The sequence below is a fragment of the Octodon degus genome, unplaced genomic scaffold (assembly GCF_000260255.1).
Source record: "Octodon degus isolate 3935 unplaced genomic scaffold, OctDeg1.0 scaffold00077, whole genome shotgun sequence".
Taxonomy (NCBI): domain Eukaryota; kingdom Metazoa; phylum Chordata; class Mammalia; order Rodentia; family Octodontidae; genus Octodon; species Octodon degus.
In genome coordinates, this window is record NW_004524653.1 from 9,366,483 (window position 1) to 9,388,158 (window position 21,676).

The following is a 21,676-nucleotide window of genomic DNA, read 5'->3' on the forward strand; positions in this document are numbered from 1 at the left end:
ACATATATAGCTATGATATGATATTTTCAGTTCTTTTGGAAAAATGCCTGGAAGGGGAATAGCTGGATTGAATGGGATTTCCAGTTCTAGTTTTTTAAGGAATCTCCACACTGATTTCTATAGTGGTTGTACCAGTCTGCCTTCCCAGCAGCAGCACTGGAGAAGGATTCCTTTTTCCCCAACTGCCTCTCCAACATTTGTTACTAGTTGATTTCTTTATGATAGCCATTCTTTCTGTTTTGAGATGGTACCTCAGTGTTGTTTTAATTTACATTTCTCAAATGGCCAGTGCTGTGGAACATTTTTTCATGTATTTATTTGCCACTTGTATTTCTTCCTCTGAGAAGTGTGTATTCATCTCAGATACCCATTTTTGGAGTGTGTCTTTAAATTTTGAGGGCCAAATTTTTTTTAGTTCTTTACATAATTTAGATGAAAGTCCTTTGCCTGAGTGATAGTTGGTTATGATTTTTTTCTCAATTTGTGGATTGTTTTTTCACTCTGTTGGTAATTTCTTTTGACATGCAGAAACTTCTCAATAAGATGAAATTCCAGTTGTTGATTCTTTGGAGTATTTCCCATGCAGTTTGGGTTTTGTTCATGAACTTTTTTTTTTTAGTGCATCAATTATTTAATTAGGTTTTTAGTTAGAAATTTAGAACACTAATTTATGAGGATAAATTCCATTTGTCAGAACAAAAACAGGTCACAGGTAGCTCTGGAGCTGGGGAACAGCTTTTTGCTAAAATCTGTGAGCCCACCGCTTTCTGATCCACCTTGCACTGCTCTGAAATCTGGTATCTCTCTTTCTCAGTGCCAAAGATCTCACCCTCCTGGTTTTCTGCAGCTTCTTCTTGAAGTAAGCATCGGTGAGGTGTTTGGAGATTTTCACTTTGCTGATATCAATTTTTGTAGAGGTGGCAATAACAAATTTCTGATGTGTTCTTCGTAGGGGAACACAATTAAGGCTAAGAGGCCCAGTCACAAGTAGTAAGCCACTGGCCAACTGCTTCAGGAAGACCACTCTCTTGCCTCTGTGATACCCAGTAAGGATGATCAAGATGGTGCCGGGAGTGATGCTAGCTCAAAGTTTCCTCACTAGCTCAAAGTTTTCTCACATGCTGACTGAAGGGTTTCTTGCTATTATTCAAGAGCTTTCAGGACACATCTTCAGTAGGGTAGCATCTAGGCATTTTTCGAAGCTTAACCACCCGGCTATCTCCATTCTTGTCCCCACTGACCAGTTTTGTGATTGTAGCAGAACTTCTCCTTTTTTCCCCTCAACCTTCGATTTAGCAGCTGTGTACTTTCTCTTCTACAAAGCCTTTCTGGAATACATAGCAGACTGGGAGTATCTACCAATTCCTCTAACCAGGACAAGATTTTGGCTGCAGTGGGGCTGCCCCTTTTGGACTTTTTTGCCTTCTTCACCTTACCCTTTTTACCAGTACCATTGGCAGAAGACTTCTTGGCTTTGGCTTTCTTCTCTTTAGTGTCTGGCTTCTTGGTTTTTTCAGCTGCCATCTTTCAGCTGCAAGATGGGAAAGAGCTGTTCATGAACTGTCTGCCTACTCATGTCAAGATTTCCACCTACTTTCCCTTCTAGAAGATTTAATGTTTCTGTTTTAATGTTTAGATCTTTAATCCATTTTGACTTTAGTTTAGTGCATGGCAATAGACCCAGGTCTAGTTTTAGTTCTTAGCACGTGGAGAGCTAGTTTTTCCAGCACCATGATTTAAAGAGGCTCTTTCTTCCAGTGAACATGTTTGGCCCCTTTGTCAAAGACAAGATGGCTAAATGTGCTTGTAGTTGTATTTGCATCTTCTAACCACTTCTGTAGATCTTCCAGTCTGGCTTTTTGCCAGTACCATGCTGATTTTATCACAGTAGCTTTGTAGTATAATTTCAAGGCAGAGATTGTAATGCCTTCTGCCTTGCCTTTGTTGCCCAAGATTGCCTTGGCTATTCTAGGTCTTTTCTGGTTCCAAATAAAATTTATGAATGTTTTCTCTAGATTTATGAGGTATATTGATGGTATTTTGATAGGGATTGCACTAAATCTGTATAACAATTTTGGGAGTATGGCCATTTTCACAATGTTGGTTCTTCCAATGCAGGAGAAAGGAATATCTATTTTCTGAAATCCCACTCGATCTCTTTTTTTTTTTTTCCAGAGGGTTGTAATTTTCATTGTATAGATCTTTTACTTCCTTTGTTAGATTAATTCATAAGTATTTCATTTTTTGGATGCTATTGTGAAGGGTATTGTCTCTCTAATTTCTCTCTCAGTGAGTTTGTTATCTCTTAAAGGAATAACATTTTTTGGTATTGATTTTTGGGTATTGACTTTGTATCCTGCTATACTACTGAAATTGTTTATTCTAGGAGTTTTTGGGGCCTTTCAAGTAGAGTATCATGTTATCCCCCAAAAAAAGTAGTTTAACTTATTTACTTATTCTTATTCCTTTTATTTCTCTCTCTTGTCTAATGGCTTTAACTAATGATTCCAGAACTATATTGAATAGTAGTAGTGATAGAGGACATCCTTGTCTTGTATCTGATTTGAGAGTAAAAGTTTTCAATTTTTCTCCATTTTGAATTATATTGGCTGTTAGTTTGTCATAGATGGCTTTTATCAGGTTGAGGTATAGGTCATCTATTCCAATTTTCTGCCAGGCCTTGATCATGAATGAGTGTTGGATTTTGTCAAAAGCCTTTTATCAGTTTATTGAGATGATCATGTTTTTCGTTTCAGCTCTATTGATATAGGGCATTACATTCATAGATTTGTGTATGTTGAACCATCCTTGCATCCCTGGGATGAATCCTACATGGTTGTGGCGTATAATCTTCTTGATTATTTGTTGTGTTCTATTTGATAGTATTTTATTGAGGATTTTTGCATCTATATTCATGAGAAAGATTGGCCTGTAGTTCTCTTTTTTGGTTGGATCTTTCTCCAGTTTAGTATCAGTATAATATTTGCCTTCAGGAATGATTTTGGGAGGATTGCTTCCTTTTCAATTTCATTGAAGAGTTTGAGAAGTACTGGGATCAAATCTTCTCTAAATTTCTTATAGAATTCAGCTTTGAGTCCATTAGGACCTGAGATTTTCTGTTTGTAAGTTTTTTATTAGTTTCAATTTCATTGGCTGATATTGTGTTATTCAGTGTTTTTAGCATCTTCTTGATTCAGTTTTGGCAATTTGTACCTATCTAGGAATCTATCCATTTCTTTTGTGTCTTTGATCCTGTGAGAGTAAAGATTTTCAAAATAGCTATTGATGATCTTCTGAATTTCCACATGATCTGTAGTAATTTCTCCCTTTTCATTCTTTATTGCTTGAATTTGAGTTTTTTTCTTTCCTCTTCTTGAAGAGGGTTAGATAAGGGTTTACCAATTTTATAATTTTATTTAATCTTTCAAAGAACCAGCTTTTTTTTTTTTTTTTTGAACCAGGGATTGAACTCAGGCCCTTGCACTTGCCAGGGAAGCCCTTATTCTACTGAGCCACCTCCCCAGTCCCAAAGAACCAGCTTTTGGTTTCATTAATTCTTTGTATTGTTTTCTTTGTCTCAATTGCATTAATTTCTGCTTTAATCTTTATAATTTCCTCTGGCTTTGGGGTTTGGGCTTGGTTCTTTTTCTAGAAGATATTTCTAGGGTATTTATTTGTTCTTGCTCTGTTTTCCTAATGTGTGAGTTCACCACTATAAGTTTTACTCTGAGAACGGCTTTCATTGCAACCCACAAATTCTGGTAAGTTGTGTTAGACTTTTCATTGGATTGTAAATATTAATTTGTTTAATATCATCTGTAGCCATTGGTTGCTGAGGTTGAATGTTAATTTCCATATTTATATGAGGCTTTTGTGGTTTCTTTTGTCACTAATTTCCAGTTTCATTGCACTGTGATCAAATAATATGCCTGGGATAATTTCTGTTTTCTTGTGTATACTTGAGCATGATATGTGATCTATCTTAGAAAACATCCCATGTGCAACTGAAAAGAATGTGTATTCAGATCTTGTTCACTGGAGCATTCTGTATATGTCCACTAAGTCCATTTGTTCAAAGGTTTGGTTCAGTTCTGCTACTTCTTTGCTAATTTTTTGTCTGCTTGACCTTATCTTTTTGAGATAAGGGGGTGTTCATGTCCCCTGTTAAGATTGTGATATTAGTTATTATATTTTTCATGTCCTTTAAAATTTGTCTCATGTAGTTGGGGTGCTCCCATATTTGATGCATACATATTTGTGACTGTTATCTCTTCCTCTTGAGTTTTTCCCCTAATCAGTATACACTGACCTTCTTTACCTTGTTTGATCATTCTTGGTTTGAAGTTCAGATTGTGTATGAACAGAGCAGCTACCCTTGTTTTTTTCTGATGTCCTGGAGCATGTAGTAGTTTTCCATCCTTTGACATTCAGCCTATGAATTTCTTTATGGGTTAAATGTGTTTCTTGTGTACAGCATATTGTTGGATTTTGTTTACTAATCCACTCTGCTAGTCTATTTTAATTGGTGAATTGAGTCCGTTTGCATTGGTGGTTATAATTGGTATGCATTGGTATATGTTTGTCATGTTATTTTCCTGCTGTTTGTTCCCTATTTTTCTCTTGTGTTTAATACTTTGCCATGTTTAGTGAGTTCTTTCTGTTCTCGTTCTTGGAATTGTGGACATTTTGATCCCTTTCTAGAATATCTTTTAGTACTCTGTGTAGGGTTGGTTTGGTCAGCATGAATTTCTTTAGTTGTTCTTTTTCATGGAAGTATTTCACTTCTCCATCAAACTTGAAATGGAGTTTTACAGGGTATATCAGTCTAGGTTGGAATGTGGTTTTTTGTAGGACTTGAAGTACTTCATTCCATGCTCTTCTTGACTTGATGCTTTGTGAGGAGAAATCTGATGTTATTCTGATGGATTTTCCTTTAAATGTGATCTGTTTCTTCTCTCTAGCAGCCTTTAGTATGTTGTTCTCATGGAGAATTTCTGGGATATTATTATATATATGCATGTAGTTTTAATTGCATTGCTATTATTTGGAGTTCTATATGCCTTGGTTACCTGAATGTCAGATTGTTTCCCCATATTTGGGAAGTTGTCTGCTATTACTTCTGCCCATATTCTTTTTTCTTTTCTTTTTTTTTTTTTGCCCATATTCTTTTTATGTCATTTGTGTTGCCTACTTCTTTCTCATTGATTACTATTAGTCTTCTGTTGTTCATCTTTGCATCATCCTGCAGCTGTTGAATTATTATTTCCTGGATCCTAGTCATTTTTAAGACATCTTTCCTTACCTTTTCACTAGCTGCAACAGTATATCCAAGGTCTGAAAGTCTATCTTCACTTTCATTCAAATAATTTTGCCAACTTTTAATGGAGTTTTTAACTTTTTATATATCTCTTTGAATCTGCTTCATGCATTTTATTTTTTTCCTATATTGTTCATTCAAAGTTTCCATCATTTTTCTATTCTCCTGTATTGTTTAGCAGTGTCCTCTTTAGAAATGCTTAGTACTTCTCTCATTATAGTTGTCATTTCTTTACCTGTGAGATTAGTTCTGATCTGATTTCCTCTGTACTCTTCTGAAGTTGTTTCTTTATTTTAGTTGCTATTATTTCAGAAATTTCAGGTATGTGGCTTCCAATTTCTTTGTCTTCAGCCAGGTTTACAATAAGAATCAAAAAGTATGTGTTTGCTAAGTTGAAACTTGTAAAGTTGGAGCCCAGGAGAGCTCAGTTGCTGGTAAGATTAGCATTAAAAAGAATCCAGGTACTTTATATCAGAGCAATGCCCTGAGGACATCTCAGGAATCAGCAAAAACCCACACTTTGCAGACTCAAGAATGCAAGAATTAAATACTTTTGTTTGAGAAGACAGACTTGGGGCACTACTGTCCCGCTCCAGGGCATGCTGATATGGCATGGTGGCATGCACCTATAATCCCAGTACTTGGGAGGCTGAAAACAGGAGGATCACTATGAGTCCAATCTGTATAGTGAGACCCTGTAGACCCTGTACTAAAATACAAAGAAAGAGGCATCTGGGATTGTTTTTCTGGATTTCATTTCACAGTGCTCAGCCATCCAGACACTTGGAGCCCTCTGCAGCCATAGTCCAAGGAGGCCCTGCTACTGCTCAAGGTGGTGGCAGATCTTGGTGCCACCCATGTGATACTGGTTCTACAGGTATGCAGAAGGAAGCGTTATGGAGCTACTGAAGTTTCCACCCATATTTTAGAAGCCAGGGAGTGTGCCCCGAGAGAACAGTAAGAAACTGCAAAAGTAAAAACAAAAGTGCAACAGAGACTCCAGGAAGTTGGAGAAGCCAGGAATGTGGAAAGTCTGACAAAAGCTGCAGTCAGTGAGCAGGGCCAACCGAATGGATAGGCTATGAAGGCTACAACTGGCAATGCCCTAGGAAGGAAAAGAACTTGCTCAGGGAGATGTGAGTCTTGCTTCAGAATCTTTGCACATGCTGTGCCCTCTGCCTGCTGCTCTTTCTTTCTTCTTTTTTCCTTTTTTTTTTTTTTTTTCCTTTGTGATCCTGAGGATAAAAACCAAGGGCTTTGCACTGATAACACCCCCTCTTTTGAGACAGGGTTTCACTCAGCTGCTAAGATTTCCATAAAGGCTGGGTTTTAATTTTCAGTCCCCCTCCCTTGGCCTCCCAGAATGCTAGGATCACCAGTATGCATCACCATGCTCTGGTAATGCAATTAGAAGCTTGCCTTTTCATCTGCTTCAGGTCTACTCTTAGCTGTACCCTCCTCAGAGTAGTCTTTCTCAATCACGTATGAATGACTTAGATCCCTGCACCATTGTACTACTTTTTCCCACAGTTCCCACTGCCAAATGATGGTGTGTGTATCGTTCCAGATCTCTGTCCATCCACAACTCCTTGAAAACAGGAAATTCATGTTTTCACTAATATACTCCTGGCCCTTTTCATTAAAAAAAACACTCTACAACGAGAGGGTCAATGAGCACAAAGGGATGGGAAATGCAACTCCTGCTTGTGGACAACTGGGGCAGGGATTTAGGATTTAAGTCCCCTCTCCCCCAGGAAATGGCGTTTGGGACAGAGGGAGAGCATGGGTTTGAGCTTCAAAGAGATCTGGGCACAAATCCTGTCCTACCCTGGGCTAACAACTGGGTTAATTAATTTTCAGTACTGGGGATCAAACTCAGAACCTTGTGCTTGCCAGGCAGGCACTTATACTGCTGAGCTATCTCCCAGGCCCCAATTGGGTGAATTATTGCCCCCATAAGATCCCCAGTTTCTTTTACTAGAAACAAGGTTGGCAAGCAAGTGCCTGAGCCGGTGAATCCAGCCAAGATGTAGAGACACCTGTCCCATAGGGGGCACTGCTGAGGCCCCATCTCCCTTCCTTTCTCCCATAGTCCCTGATTTTGGGGCAGGAGGCAGACAGGGTAGTGTGAGGCTGTCTAGGATTCCTCCTCACTTGCCTCAACCTCAACTGGGCTCAGAGAAAGTTATGCAGAGAGTGGAGGAGGGGAAAGGAGCTGGAAAACAGGCCAGGTTGGCCTCCTGCCTGCCCTCACAAGTTAAGAACGAGCATAAGAAACCCTCATTGCTCTTGTGAAGATCAACAGACAACCCAGACTCAGACAGATGAGTCTCCTAGGGCAACGTGGGTGCCAAGAGTGATCAGAAAGTGTTTGGAGAATAAACAATTAGCAGATGCGTGAACAAATGCAACCTGGTTCTGGGTGGAGACATGGCTTGAAAATGACTCCCCCGGGGCTCTGCAGAGCAGTCTGAGAAGGTAGTAAGCTGTGAGCTGTGGCCAGCCCAGCTCCACAGTTCACAGGAAGCAGTGATCCTCACCCAGGTTCCCAGGTCAGCTGTGGCTCAGCTGGTTCTCGATGGGCTGTGTAGGGCACAGCTGAAGCTTCGGTGGGCTCAGGTCTGCCCTGTGTGTGCAAGGGACAGCGGCTACCTGGGCTCACTCTTCTCAAGGCCTGACCCCAGGAACAAGCACAGCGAACCCGTAGGCACACATCTTGTGCATTTGCTCTTGTCACTTTTACTGATGTCTCCTGGTCAAAGCAAACTGCTGGGTCAGACCCAGAGCAACAACGTGGGGAGCGATGGAATGTGCTCTCCACCCCCAGCATGAAGGACAAAATGAATATTAGCTGGACAATAATCCAACCACGCCACAAACCATGGCCCTATGCAGTGACCTCTGAGACATTTTTATTGCTTTAAAATTAATTAATGAATTGAAATAAACATGATATGCCCTGAGGGAGAAGCCACAGTGGCAGCTAATTCGAACTCACTCCAGAGCCATCTGCCAGGAGCTCCAAGTCCCAGTAGTACTAAGAATGCTGAGCTATTGACCGGGGGCTTCTGGCCTATTCAGGGACATGGTCTGAGATCATCACTGGCCTCCAGCAGGTGGATCTGGGGCACACTGTAGCTCTGATTTCAACTTTATACTGCAGCTGCTATCCTTGCCTGGGGACCCCTATCTTTTTACATATTGTAAATTTGCTGCTGCTGCTGCTGCTGCTGCTGCTGCTGCTGCTGCTGCTGCTGCTGCAATAAAGAACTCTCACTGGGTTGTCTGGAATTTCTAGATCAGCACGGCAGAGAGCCTGGTGGATAAAGAAACATAACAGGTTGTGCTTTGAGGGGGATGGGTGCTGGGCTCCAGTAGGTTGCCATGGGGACCATCATCCTCAGGTCAGTTCCATCTGCACTGGGCAGCTCTAAGGAGCACAAATGAGCCCCACAGATGAGGGTGTAAGTGGGGTAGGTATGACAGGTGAGAAGGACAGAAGTGACCGGACACACTATGTCACACCGGACTCATCAGAGCCCAGTGGCATTCGTGGATGAAACCAGCATTAATGCTTATTTGGTTCCTACATGTAACTTTATCATTACAGAGAGGGGACAAGGATGGAGGAGCAGGTGTTAGATTGGCCCTCATCAAATTGCAGGACTCGGGTCCCAGAGAGGGCATGACTAAAGGTTCACAAAAAGCTACAAATTGACCAAAAAAGCAATCGCAGCCCCTCAAGGAATATGCATATCTATTTCCCCTCATCCTCCACAAACACTCCCTTCCCCGGAACATGCAGAAAATAGGTCCACCATTTGGGATAACACAAGGCAAGCTCCAGCTGGGTGCGTTCCCACAGAAGAGCTATTGGAAAAAGTGTGAGAGCAGTAAAGGAAGGATACGGAGCACCTGGAGCTTGGGAGGCAGTGCAGGTTGGGGAGGGAGGGGCTTCTAGAGGCTGGAGCTGGGGAAGCTGTGCAGAACGTTAAGGAGCTGGGACTTTCCTAAGAGAAGTACAGCCACCCCAGGTCACCCCACTGACAGAGCCCTGGCAAGAGATGCCCAAGCTTACTGTCATCTCACTTCCATCCTCACTGGCTGTTGTACTCAGGGTTTGCAAGAGAATGGATTTAGTATGGGATACATAATTTATAGGATTACCTTATAATATTCACCCAAAAAGTCAAATGCAGAAGAGTGAAGGAGATCTGTCCATGCACCAGAGACCTGAAGAATCCAGCTGAGGGCCTGGAGCGCACATCAGTGTCCTGCACGAGTCCACCTGGGAGCCTACAGCCCATGACAATGGCTCATGCAAGTCCAAATCAAGGATCTGCACTGGGAAGACCCAACCATCAGTGGTAGAAACTAGGAAGTCTACCTCAGTGGAGTGAAGGATCTATATCACCAGGCTGAGGGAACAGCACTGGAGATAGAAAGTGATGCTCAAAATAAAGACCAGAGCTCTCCCAAAAAGAAGCACAGCCATCCTCAGCAACAATGATGACTGGAGCTCCTCAGAGGATGAGAACAGCTGAGTTCATATCACGAAAACCAGTGTGACAAGCTTCTCCAGGAGAACCAACAGCCCGCCATCTTGCCCTCCCATTCTGCTTTTATGCTGTTGGCAACAGTCCTCAGGTGGGCCTTCCACACTCAGTACAATGCTGACTCAGTTCAACTGGGAATTAGAAGATGACCAAGAGTTAATCCACCATACTGGCCCAAGCCGACAGGAAGCCATTGGGGAAGAAAGCCACCGGTGTGTCCCACCCAGCCCACCTCCCCAGATGGAGGAGGACATCTGTCCCCACACAAAAGACATTGTTCCTCCTGAACCTTCCAGAAGTATCCACCCTACTGAGAAAAGTCCTTAGGACATAAAGCAAAGGCACATTTTGAAATACTGGCCAGTCTTGAGAAGAGAAATGTCCCTGCTAACTGGGTTCCATATCTGAGTCTATTATGGAGAACCGCATGCTTTATGAGTTAAGTTTTCAATTCTTCACTTTTCCTCAAATTTCAGAAGAACTTAATATAGACTTCAGCTCATAAATTGTCAAAAATACTTTATGATAAATTGCTATGTGATTTTTGTCATATAACTTGGAAGGGGTCCAAACAATGGAGTGGTGTAGAAGTGAAACCCTTCCGCTCCCATCTGCTTATTTATGTAACAGGCACTCGACACTCACGCCGATAAAACAGAGCACTGTGCACAGAATTGGTGATGAAACCTGTCTCCTTAAAATAGCAAGCAAGTCATTCATGACTATATTCAGTGAAAAAACAGTCCGCCTCGCACACGAAGGGAAGTATGTATATGTCTCAAAGAACTTTATTTTTTCAGGATTAAGAATTCTTTATCATAATTTGTGACATATGCATGTGGTTCTAACCAATTGTGTCCTACCGACAATATAATGAGAATTCAGTTAAAAAAATAACTTATTTTAAAATGTAAAGACTTTAGCCACAGGCATATTTTCACTTTTAATTTATGAGCACATTTTTGGTGCGGACAGTGATATGTTATCAGAGTGATCAATAAAAGCCTTCCAAGAATAAAAATATGGTACATTAAGATCACATTCTACCAGAGGCAGTAGAAGTTTGAGGAAGAAAAAAAAAAAAAGCAAAATTCCTAACAAAGTGAAGCTCCTGTGTTTATTTTTTTAATAAATCAATTATGGTGAGACTCAAATCACAATGGTATGGAGACCAGTTATAAAACATACTTGAAACATTTTATTGTTTTCTCTTAAAATATCAATGTTTATAAAATGCCAAAATTATATTCATTTATTTTGTATAAATATCTCTAAATGTTCATATAGGACATAAATGGATAGTTACATTTGAACATATATTTAAGCTTATGATAAACTGTAAATGATAAGGACATGATTTTTAAAATTGGAGAGAATCTGCAGAATTCAGCCAGTGTCAAATCTTCTCATTGCATGCTGGGAAACAGGGAATGAAATAACATACGGGTCCCCAGAAAGTCAGAGGATGGCTGCCCCAAGTGCCCAGGGTCCAGGTAGCTGTGTGCTGTCAGAGGAGAAGTGCGTTGAGGCGTTCTAAGACTCCAAAGGCACATGGGGACCTGGAACAGAGTTGGATCAGATTGGACTCTGTAGAACAAAGGTTTCCAGGGAGATTCGGGAAGAGCCAGGAGGCTGAGAGACCCCGGAGCCCTGCCACAGGCGGTCAGATCAGCCTGCTGATGTTCAATTGTTCTCAGCCACAGCCTCCACAGCAGCGACTCTAGGCCAGTCGCTAGCTATTGAATTTCCTCTGAGACACTGATCTGGGACTTCCAGATCCAGAGATTCTAGCTCCAGCCCCCGTTCCTGGCACTGCCCCTCTGGTGATATTCACACTGTGATCTCTCCCTGCTGGCACTCTGCAAATAACTGCTGCACACTGGCATGTGCCAACTACTCTACACAGAAAGACATCATGATATTTAGGTCAGTGACACACTGCATACATGATTATATTATAACAATGGTTATAATAGAGCTGAAAAGCTCTGAGGGTCTGGATACACCACAGCACAGCCCTAGTGCTCACCGATAGCACCTTTCTCAAAACCAAATACCTCTGCCAGTCTGCGCCACATCCCAGCCTGCAGTCCCTCAAGTTTGGCACTGTGCTTGGAATCAGACTGGAACCACCCACACACTGGGGAACTTCCCTGAGATTCCTAACATAGCAGCACCCACTCAGATGAGATTTGGCGTATCTTTTGGCTGTGAGTTTCCCCCAAACAAGGTAGAAATGTATACTGCGTCATATAAACATGAACAGCCCAAGGCCAGTAGAGGGGCTGATAGCAAGGACCGGGCCACTATCTGGTTGCTTAGTGGCAGCCTTTTTAGGTACCTGCCACAGGGAGGAGGCCGGGGACAGTGATGGGGAAGGGAATACACCCTCTCTCTGAGATATTGCTCAGAACTTGAACACTGCACTTGGGTTTATGTTCACCAAATAGAATATGGTGACCACTTTTACCAGCACACCCAGATAGAAAATGTAGATTTTCATTCTACATGGCCTATGACAAGGAAAGGCTCTAATACAAAAGAAGGAAAACACAGAAATTGAGGAAGCGCCCCAGTCTGCCATGACATTCTGGGCATGTCCTTCCTACCTTGGCTTGACCTATCTCTCCCACCTGATTCCCACTTCTTCCAGGGCTTAGAGACCAGAGTCTCCCCGTCTGTAACCAGCCCTCCACTTCACCAGCCAGGAAAATCGAACCTCAGTAGGCACGAGTATCAATACTATTTCCCAAGGACTCGGTTTCCTCTGACTTGTGACATTTCAAATTCGTGAGAACATACCCACGGAGGGGACTTTCCACAGATGTGCCATCCAATCCGCTCCTTTTGAAACAAGAATGAAGTATTCCCTACTCAGTGAAGTCTGTCAGCTGTCACTGGGAGGTGGGCAGGAAGGGACAGACTTTGCCTGTCAGACACATGGGCAGGGGCCGCACCGTACCCACTGGCGGTTCAGGCCAGCAGGCGAGGAGCCGATCGCGTGGCAGGTCTCAGCCCCACTCCTGCCAGGTTCTGGCAGAGACACAGAGATCGGTCAGTGGTGTTGGGCCTCCTTGGAAAGGATGAGGCAAGCTCTTTGGTGTCCATGAGGCTGGGAGCAACACTGTGTGTGATGTCCCGTGAGGGACACATTTTCCTGGAAAGACAGAGGAATCATGAAGTGGGGTAGAAACTGAGAAATTTAAAATTTTACCAAAAAAGCCATTCTTAAAAAGTGAACACCGGGGGCTGGGGAGATGGCTCAGTGGAATAAGTGCTTCCCTGGCAAGCGCAAGGGCCTGAGCTCAATCCCTGGTTCTGCAAAAAAAAAAAAAGTAAAAAGTGAACAACTTAGGTGGTAAAGTCTGACTTTGCCCTGGAGCCTGAACTGGAGTCAATACATTAGTAATCTCAAATACTTAATTTAAAAAATAATACAAGAAGCAACCAAGAAATGAACAAGGTTGCAAGAGGCTGGGGGGGGGGTCCTTCCAGCCTCCCCTATACACTGTGCTTTTCCAAGGAAAACTTGTAATATATTCCTCGATGCACTTTCCCCCCCATCTTTGTCTTCTCTCAACTGTGAGAAATAAACTATTGATTTTATTTCTAAAATAATTTAAGGAGTAATACAGTTCCAATTTGATAACTACCTCTTTAACGCATGCAGAGTAAACAAATTTTAGGGTTTCAATTAGTAATTTCTGTCATCAAAATCGACCACCTGAGCCCATGGAGGTGGCTGTTTGTGCTGGGCGGTCACGGAGCTGTATGTGACATTAATCAGAGACGTGTGGCCAAAGGGAGCAATTGGTACGGCACACGCTGGGGACGCTGCTCAGAGACGCATGCTCTTCAGGGGTAAATTAACATAGGATTTCTGGGGGCAAATTGAATTAAAATGTGAACTTGGAGCATTCAACAGAATTGATCCTAGTTACCTCATAAATATCTGCCAAATCTGTGCAGAGTGACTGCGCTGCTTTCATTATGCAGGAAAAAAGCAGCAAATCTTCATAGTTTAGGCGACTTTGGCTGTGAAAAAAATTCATGTCAACTAGGTCAAAGAGAGAAAGGGACCACTTGTCTCGTGTCAAGGGAAAGGTCAGTGATGATGCGCTGGTTTTGAGCATATCTAAATCGAGGAACTAGGTCTTAATCTCTCTTTCTTTACCTCTCAGCGATGTTCTTTTCTTCACAGTGATGCTCACACTACTGTATTGCCCCAGTGGCTCCAGGGGCTTCCATCTTCCATCCCAGGTCCCCCTGAGGCCTCCACTTCCGGCTCCTCTAGCACAGGTCCAGGGTTATTTGTGAATGGCTCCAACTGGGTCACGTGCCCATCCTGAGCCAATCAAGTGACCAGAGGCATAAGGTGCCTGATTGGCCAATCCTGAGTCATGTGATCACCCGGTGCTCCACTGAGACTGCAGGAACCAGGAGAAGTACGCTGCCCAGAGCCCTGGCCTGGGAGTGGGTTGAGCACGGACGGGCAAAGAGAGAGCTGTTCCATCTGCCTTGCATCCTTCCAGATGCACCATCCCACAGACAGCCTGAAGTCTGCTGGTGGCCTTGGTGCCTGGGCCTCACCTTCCCTGACCTCGGCCTTCCTGGTGACCACAGTATCTTCCCCAAGCGCTCCATCCAAAACGTGGCTTCTGCCACATCCCCCCCTCCCGCCCTCCGCTCTTCAGTTCTGACTCCCCACAGCACCCCATGTGCCTCTGTGGATCCCACCTCACTCTGTTCTAACTCAGTTATTAACACCTAATAACTGGACTCTGGCTTCTCAGGGCAGTGCTCAACATAGACGTCACATTGCCAAGGGCCACTGAGCACATGGACGAGAGCTGCCAAGATAGCCGCGCATCGGCTCGCGCAAGGAAACTACGGAGAGGAACCCACCATTATTTCCTTGAATTGTTAAAGTGGCCTTGAGCCAAAAGCAATAAAACTGTGGCATTAATGTTTCATGGAGATAGAATGAAATGGTGACTGTAAATAGTGGTGTGTGTGTGTGTGTGTGTGTGTGTGTGTGTGTGTGAGAGAGATTATAGGATAAAGTGGAAGCTAATCATTTCAGACAGATCATGAATTTCTACTAGCACCGGACATGCAATAAGTTATCAGTGTTAAACATACAAGTATAAATAATGCTTTATATTTTCTAAGGACAGAGGAAGTCACCGTGACAGCTCACATTTTTGTGTAGCTCATATTTGATTCTCAGAACAACCCGCTGAGCAAAGGGTTACCGCATTTCAGTTCTCAGCAAACAAGGAAACCAAGGCACTGGGAAGTGAATGTCCTGCCCGCGGTCCCACGCACAGTGGGCAGGGGAGACAGGTGTGCTACAGTATTGAACTTGGAGGGCGGGGGTGGCTGTGTGACTTTCACGTTGGGCAATGCTACGTGAGATGATGGGATGGGTGTCACTCTGGGGCTGGCCCCTATGAGAGGCAGTGTTTCTTTCCCTGGTTTCCTTTTCTGGTCCTGATGGGATGTAAGGGTCTACAGGGTCTCACTACGTAGATTGGACTCGTAGTGATCCGCCTATGTTCAGCCTCCCAATGAGCTGAGATTACAGGTGCGCGCCACCATGCCCGGTCTCAATTGCTGCCTCAGCACTCCCCAGTGGCTGGGATGGCGCAGCACGGCACGGCACGCTGGGGATCGAACCCCGGCCGCTGTGTCTGCCTAAGCAGGGGCTTTAGTCCGCAGAGCTATTTGACTAGTCCTAAATCTTGTGGCTTTAAAACAAGATTTGAGTTAATAAGTGAAAGTGTAACATGAATAAATGAAAGCATTCTAGATATCTGTGTTCCCCAGCACCTACAAATAAATAAAGAACAGCAGTTTATTTCTCACAGTTGTGGAGGCCAGGACGCTGGGATCAGGGTGCCAGCGGGGTCGACAACTGGCAGAGGAGGAACGCCGGTCTTCATTCAGCAGAAAGGCAGAAAAGCAGCGGAAGAGAGTGACCCACTGTCTCTTTTATGCCCTCGGTAGAAGCACTAACCACCATGACTCTGCACTTACAACCGAACTACCTCCCAGCAGGACATGCCTCTGAGTCCTATTCCATCTGGGGGACATATTCACAGCAAAGCAACCCCTTGGTGCTCCCTATGTCACCTTCATGTCCCCAGCTCACATCAAGCCTGACTCTGCCCCCTTTCTGTTTGCCCAACAGAAAGTTCAATCCTGCACTCAGTCCCAAACCCCAGATACTTTCAGGGTGCTTCTCTGTCCTCCCAGGACCCCTCCCCAGACTGGCACATGTTTTCCTCACCATGACAGCCACAGCAGTCCTGGGCCCCAGGTCTCCACGACCTGCATGTCCTAAAAGGACCCTGTCTGTGACACTCTGTGTCTCATCCAGATTGACAGGGCTGTCCAGGTACCCCCCCCATTGGGCAGCACATATACTAAAATTGGAATGATGTCTGCTCTGTCCCAGATATGACGATGTCGGCACTACGTTATATAAAAGAGAAGGAAAACAAACACCATTGTTTATTTCTTTTTTGGCAAAGGTTTGTACTACACTGTGAAGGCATTCATGGTCCAGAAGATTTTTTTCTACAGGCAGGCCTTAGATATGGCACTATTTTTGGAAGGAGGAATGAATGGTAGAAACTGGGATTGCGGGATTGCTCCTGCATGGCTGCAGGGACAGGAGGAAACCGGCTGTCCTCCAGGGTGGGTGGGACCCGGGGGCGTGGTCTAGATGATTCGTGTGGATCAAAGCGGCACTGCTTGTCCCTTCAGATGGAAGCATCCTGGTCGGTGCTGCAGGGTGGATGCTGGTCCTGTGAGGACGCTGTGGTGGGTAAGAGGCCAGGAGGAGACCATCAGCTCTGAGCACAGCAAACTATGGCCATTCGTAGCTCAGCACATCCCTTCTCTTCCCCGGTGCCCTTCCTAGCAGATCCCTGAGGAGACACTAGAAAAACTACAGACGCACAGCGTTTGCATGAAATGAGAAACTGTTATCCAAGAGAAACCTAAACAAGCGCTCTGGCTTCACCTGCTCCTAACCAACTTAAAAATCATTCGTTTTGGAAACCGCACTGCTGGACCATTCTTCAGTGTCTCACTCTAGCCTTGTTGTCGCTAACACCTGTGGACACACAGGTTATGATTACAGTTGCCTAGGCTACTTCTCAGGACCTGAAGGCTGCACTCACTAACGCACTGACTCTCACACTAGGTGTGGGGGCACACACCTGTAATCCCAGTGCTGGGGAGGCTAAGCCAGGAGGATCACAAGTCCAAGCTGCCTAGTGAATAAATCTTAAAAAAAAAAAAAAAAAAGGAAAGAAAGAAAGAAAAAAAGAAAGTTGATGTGTTATAAGAATGAAATTTGGGGAGGGCTGGCCAAATAGCTCAGCAGATTAAAGCGCCTGCTTAGGCAAAGGTAGGGGCTGGGAGTTTGATCCCCAGGCCTGCTGTGCTGGCTCCATCCCTAGGGTGTGCTGAGAGGCAGAGACTGGGCGTGATGGTGCTTGCCTATAATCCCAGCACTTGAGAGGCTGAAAACAGATCACTATGACTCCGGATCTACGCAGTGAGACCCTCCTTGTACACCCTATCCTAAATACAAAAAAAAAAAATGAAATTTGGGAGCTATTTGTTACCAAGTCATGTAGATATTTTTCTGACTGATGTGGACTCAGAGTGAAGAGGGGAAGGCTAGGATCCTGCTTATGAAGCTGAGATTACAGCATCTCACACTTTCTTCTTGGCATGCATGCCACTATACAGGAGCAAAAACTTCCCTACAGATTCTTGCCATTAGGTCGGCCAAATAGCTCAGCGGATTAAAGCGCCTACAAGCAGGCTCAGGTGCTGGGGATTCGATCCCCAGGCCTGCTGTGCCAGCCCCACCCCTGGGGCATACTAAGACCACAATTGAGACTGGGCATGGTGGCGAGTGCCCCGTAATCCCAGCTCTTGGAAGGCTGTGAACAGGCAGATCACTAGGAGTCCCATCTAGTAGTAAGACCCTGAACACGCTGTACACTCTTCCCTAAAATACAGAAAAATAAGATTCGTGCCATTTACATATGTATGTCTCTTAGTGTTGCCCATGGTGGCGTAGCAGGACCCAGTAATGTAGGACAAAAGCTTCCCATTGTAAGCCAATCCTCAGAACCACTACTAACTAGAAAATAACAAATAAAAGAATTAGGTTTAATTTTAAGTGAAAGAAAATTAAATATTAATTAATAAATAAACTCAAGAACTCGGGTGTTTAAATGAGTTTCTAAGGGCCAGTTCTCACTGCGCCTTAATTAAGAAGCTTGGCGGAGAAGTGCCAGGCTATTAAACAGAGGATGACAGGGCCTGCAATTGGGGCTGCAGAGACGCCGCCTTTATTAGTTCTCCTCGCTTCTCTGAAAACAAAGTAGGTTTGCGTTCCACTTGGGGACTAATTCATTTGTCATTGCGAAATCTCTTAGGACAGAGATGTCCATTTCAAACCTAATTTGCAGCTGTCTTTTCATGTTAGTAGTTTGGGAAGGGAATTCATCTGCTTCGACCCTAGCATATCTGGGGACCTGGTGGAAATACCTAGTGCCTGCCATGAGACTTTAATATAGCAGGAGCAGCTTGTTCTGCCTGAGAACAGCTCCATTTGTCAAAGACTGGCCAGGCCCTCACAGAAGCGTCACGCTTGCCCCCGTTATAATGGTTTTTATGCAGATGGCATCCAAGGCTTAGTTTTGGGATAGTTATTACAAGGAGAGGAAAACTGGGGAGGGCAGGGAGGATGAAGCTGGGTGAAGGGGGGGGGTGTCCAGCGAGAAGCAAGGTAGGGTGAACAGCAGCACCCCAAGACCAAGTACAGCGCGCCTCGTCCTTGGCAGGTTGGCGGGGGAAGGGATGAAGGCCAGCTCTGCCCTAGTCAGCTGGCAGCCTCGCTGGGGACAGCAGCACAAGGTATGAGCGACCTGCAGCCACTGTACAGTGCTGGGAACCCCAGGGGCACTGCTCCCAGGCACACTGAAGCCCAGCTCCAGGATACAGCACAGACGCGGCAGTCAGCGTGTGGTCAGTTCATCACTCCCTACACTCCCGCTGCGCTTCCTTCCCATCTCCCCTTTCCCAACAAGAAAAACCTTTTCCAGTTCTAGAAGAACAATTGTCACTGCCCCATGGCCTTCGCGTGGTGCTTCCTTCCCAGCTACACTGGGCTTCCTCCCACGCTTTCAGCAGGGAGCAGCTGGGAATAGTGGGGTCCAGGACCAGGACTTACGATGCCACAACCCCCTCCAAGCACCTTCTCAAGATGTGCACTTCCAGGCCAGCCAGACAGCTCAGCGGATTAAAGTACCTGCTTAAGCAGATGCAAGGACTAGGGTTCAATCCCGGGCCTGCTGTGCTGGCCCCACCCTGGGATATGCTGAGAAGGCTACTTAGACTGGGTGTGGTGGTGCAAGCCTATAATCCCAGCACTTGAGAGGCTGAAACCAGGAGGATCACTATGAGTCCGAGCTGTATAGTGAGACCCCATAGACCCTGTACTAAAATACGTTTAAAAACATTTAAGATGTGCATTTCCAATAGAATATGTTTTGGTGTCTAATAATTATTTGTCTTTTTCTATATTTTATATTGTTTTGATCCCTTGAGTATAGCAAATGACAACAGTCCAGATGAAATTTTAAACATAGTGAACAAAATTAAGACAGTGAGTAGGACAAAATATACCAAAATCTGATGGCTTGGCGTGGTGACACTTGCCTGCTATTCCAGCCATTCTGCAAGGTGAGGCAGGAGGATCACAAGTACAAGTCCAACGTGGGTAACTTATCAAGACCCAGTCTCAAAATAAAATTAAAAAGGAATGAGTATACAGTTCGGTAGTAGGGCATCACTGGGTTCAATCCCCAGTACCACCACCAACAAAAAGGAAGAGGTCATGCATGGAGAAAAGGGAAAGACAGTTCTACTCTTAAGAAAAACTTGTTATTACATAAAAGAACAGTAGACATTAGATAGCTATAAGACTCGGCTTCCCACGGATGCAGTGAAAAAGATGAGGCAATAGTTTCATTGCAAAACACCAATATTTATACCGCTCTGTCCTCTACAGTGTTGTCTCTTCTGGCCTCTGCATTTGATGCTCTAAGTTTTCACAGAAGGTCCACTTCATACCTTAGACTCCAGCTCCTTCAGCTGCCATGCCTTGCTCTTTGCTTTTGTGACTATTAAAGAAGTTTGCCACTCTTTCTCTCCTAGTAGGCGGCGGCGGCACCTTCTTTTGCAACTATGGCCAAGATTAAGGCTCGGGATCTTTGCGGCAAGAAGAAAGAAGAGTTGTTGAAACAGCTAGACGACCGGAAGCTGGAGCTGTCACAGCTGCGCGTCACTAAAGTGACTGGCAGCGCGGCGTCCAAGCTCTCCAAGATCCGAGTTGTTCGCAAATCCATTGCCCGCGTTCTCACTGTCATCAACCAGACCCAGAAAGAAAACCTCAGGAAATATTACAAGGGCAAGAAGTACAAGCCCCTAGACCTGCAGCCCAAGAAGACGCGAGCCATGCACCGCCGGATCAATAAGCATGAGGAGAAGCTGACGACCAAGAAGCAGCAGCGGAAGGAGCGGCTGCACCCTCTGCGCAAGTTTGCTGTCAAGGCTTGAGCAGCGTCACAATAAAACTCAAACTCTGAAGAAAAAAAAACAACAGCAAAAGTTTGCCTTCAGGACTAACTTTCCCACAAGGAGCCTACATTTGTATCCCCTGAAAAGAAGTATTTAAAGAGGACGAGGGAGCCCACATCTTCCTGGCACCCAGATTGCTTCATGGCACAGGTTCTGGTCACCTGTCATGATTGCTGTTCCCCAAATAGTTCCGGACTCCTTCCAGGTTCTTCTTCACCCTCTAATTTTGCCCATGAGACACATGGGAACAAGTCACAGCTTCTCTCTTGGGCAAATAGTGTAAAAGCCAGTCACCACTGCGCCGCCATCTCCTCTGGGATTAGAGAAGGACATGCCAAGCAGGTAGAGCAGCTCTGAGTCTGGGTCCCAACCCACAGCATTTCCAGTGACCCTCAGGAGGAACTGCAGCCTTCTTACTTTACATGCCTGAGGTTCAGGCCTTACTTGTTACTGCAGCAGACCCGCGCCATCCTGAGGCATAGCAGGAGTCATCTGCAACAACACAGCTGTTCCCTGACCCATGATGGGGTTCCATCTAACAAACCCATCGTCAATTGGAAATAGCTTAGATCAAAACTGCAGCTAATGCATCTAACCTGCCACATGTCCTAGCTTGGCAGCAGGGCACTCTGCGGTGTTATCAGTGTCCCACCTTGCAATCACAGGGTTTCCTGGGATCTCAGCCCATTGCTGCTGCTCAGCACCACAAGAGAGTGCCTCAGCACCTGTCTGGCAAGCACAAGGTCCTGAGTTCCACTCCTGGTACAAAAAAGCCAAAGCAAAACAGGAGAGTGCCTATCACGTCGTGTTCTTGACAGGAAATGCAAGATGCAGTAAGCAAACTATGGCTTCTGCTAAATGTGGGTTATGCTTTGTGTCTGGATGTCCTCTAGAGTCTCATATGTCATGGGTGGGCGGGCTTTTTGGAGGTGGATGAATCTAGAGTTTGGACTCGTTCATTGTCTAGTGCTGGGCTTGGGGATATGAGTGCTAGACCTGCCCTAGGGCGGGTAGCCTGCATACAGTATATGGGAGGAAAGGAGGCCAACTCCTCCCTTTTGTTCTTGTTGCTTTTGCATCTTCTGCCATCGTGAAGAGCTGCCCCTCTGCCATGACACCCTGCCTTGGAGCC

General features: G+C 44.8%; 1 pseudogene; it reads left to right on the forward strand.

The window, feature by feature from the left end:
- Positions 1–256: 256 nt before the first annotated feature.
- LOC101581685 lies at positions 257–20,564 on the forward strand (annotated as a pseudogene).
- Positions 20,565–21,676: the final 1,112 nt, after the last annotated feature.